Below are 2,500 nucleotides of genomic sequence, written 5' to 3' on the forward strand. Positions count from 1 at the left end.
GTCTCCACAGCCCCCACCGCCCTTCACTACCACCCAGCACGCCGCCACGGCCTCACGCTGTCTGGTGAATAACTCAGCTTGCCGGGAACACAGTCACCTGCCGCCTCCTTCCAGCCATGATGAAGCAGCCACTAGAAAAATTTTACTTCTTAGTGCTTGCTTCTCTTCAGTCCCTCCTTCTCGTTCTGTCCAGCACACTGTGACCTCACCCTCCAGTGCTTCTCTTTCCCTCTTAGATTATTAATGGTTATTCTCGTCCTGTTCATAATTTTACGTAATGTTTTTTTCTCCCTCCTGTTACGGCACGCGCTGTGGAGTTGGGAGGGCCTTTATTCCTTTCTTTCATTCCTCCCCTCACTCGTTTTTCCGCGCCGCCTCCCGAGTGGTGTTGAGCTCCACGCCATCACGAAGCAAGCCATCCTTCACCCGGCCAGTGAGGTCAAGGCGAGTTATATTTTTGGATCAGACTGAGGCCAAGGTCAGCGCCGTGATGCACAGGCTGTGATAGTGATATTTGTGCCGTGCCATAAGTCCACATGGGTGCGGCGCCGTGGTATAAATCCTCACCCAGTCAGCCTGTCAGTTGGTCTGTCAGGTCCGCCACACCCACGAGGCATGAACGCAGTGATGAAGTCTGGCAGCTCGACTCGTGGCTTGAAGGTTGTAAGTTCGATTCTGGCTCTCGGGTGTTTCTTGATGTGAGAGGCAGCGCTCTCTCTTATAACTCCTGCTGGCGTCAAATGGCCTTGTTGAGGTGACACAATTCAATTTGAATGTTAGTGATAAAGTGTTAAAGTGGCAACCTCTTTTTCAGTAATATTTGGTTGTCATAATATATTCTCATCAGTTTAGTTTTCCGTGAAAAGTTTGGTGTTTGCTATGTGAGTTTTGACAAGCTAAGTGAGTTGTGGTCACGTCTGCTGTATCATTTGTTCATGCCTCACCTAGGTGGTGACTTGGTGCCGCATGAGTGTCCACGGAGACCTGCCCTTTTTTTTTTTTTTTTTATTTTATTATGTAGGAGAACCACCTGCCAAGGGCAACAAAATTAGAATTAAAAAAAGGCCCATTGAAGTGCTGGTGCCCGAACAGAGTCAAAAGCGGTCGTCAAAAATTAAAAGATAAGTGTCTTGAAACTTCCCTCTTGAAAGAGCTCAAGTCACAGGAAGGAGGAAATACAGAAACAGGAAGGGAGTTTCAGAGTTTACCAGGAAAAGGGATGAATGACTGAGAATACTGGTTAACTTTTGCATTAGAGAGGTGGACAGAATAGGAGTGAGAGAAAGAAGTAAGTCTTGTGCAGCGACAGTAGTGGTGATGATGGTGAGTGGAAGTAAGAGGAAGGGAAGTTAGCGGAGAAGTGTAAATTTAAGTTTGATTACAGAAATTTTCGTATTGCAACTTTTGAAGAATGGAAGTAGGTTTCCACGTCACTGGTGAATAATGTACTCTCGGCTGTGCCTTCAGATTTTCATGCAAATATAAAGAGTTGCTGAATTATTGCTCCCAAACTGATGATGTATGAAGTTTGCCATTTTCAAGATAACCAGCGGGTCTGTTTAAACATAAATTATTGTCTATCCTTTTTGGTATAATGAGGTTTGCATTTTCAACACGCACACACACACACACACACACACACACACACACACACCACACACATACGCAGGTGGGTGAGGAAATAAACAGACCAATAAATTCCTTCCCTCCCAATATTGCTCTCCGCGAACGTTCCAAACCCGCATCTTTCTGTCACGAGGAGCTGAACCCAAGGCTCTCTCTCTCTCTCTCTCTCTCTCTCTCTCTCTCTCTCTCTCTCTCTCTCTCTCTCTCTCTCTCTCTCTCTCTCTCTCTCTCTCTCTCCTTTGTGATGAGGCAGCGACAGCTAGAGGGACAGACAAAGGTGAAGGAGGGTTACCAGGGAGGAGTGTGCATCAGGTGAGGCGTGTGGTGAATGAGGTAGGCTGTGTGTGAAGCAGGGAGCAAGTGAGGCGATGGCAGGCGAGACAGGTAATGGATGAGGCAGGCTGTGGGTGAGGCAGGGAGCAAGTGAGGCAGGTGACAGGGGAGAGAGGTAATGGATGAGGCAGATGATCGCTCAAGACAGGAAACGAGTGGTGGAGGTAAAGGGAGAAACAGGGAGGGCATCACGCCAGTAGCAGTGGAAGCTGTCTTATTTTTTTGCTAGTCAGGTTAAAACTATCGCTTGTACTATATCTATGTCTCGTGGTCTTCGTTCTAATAATGTTGGTGATGCAGACAGTCATTCCTTATTTTTCTGTAAACCAGCTGAAATCAATGTTTCTTTTCTTTTTTTCTTTCCTTCTGTCTGCAGTCTGACTGAACTAAGTATTTTTATTTTATTTTTCAAACTAGACACAAAACTACAACTTTTTATTTATTTTTTCTGTTTTATTACCTGGTGAAAGTCTGCCTTCACTCTTTACTGCAAACCGACTACAGCGAGCTACTACTTTTCATCTTTTGTATTCATTTGTAC

General features: G+C 45.6%; 1 protein-coding gene across 4 annotated transcripts in view; it reads left to right on the forward strand.

Moving 5' to 3' along the window:
- Positions 1-2,500, forward strand: part of LOC135101211 (uncharacterized) — a 158,859-nt gene that overhangs the window by 63,090 nt on the left and 93,269 nt on the right. The window lies entirely within an intron of this gene.

The sequence above is a fragment of the Scylla paramamosain genome, chromosome 6 (genome assembly GCF_035594125.1).
Source record: "Scylla paramamosain isolate STU-SP2022 chromosome 6, ASM3559412v1, whole genome shotgun sequence".
Classification (NCBI taxonomy): domain Eukaryota; kingdom Metazoa; phylum Arthropoda; class Malacostraca; order Decapoda; family Portunidae; genus Scylla; species Scylla paramamosain.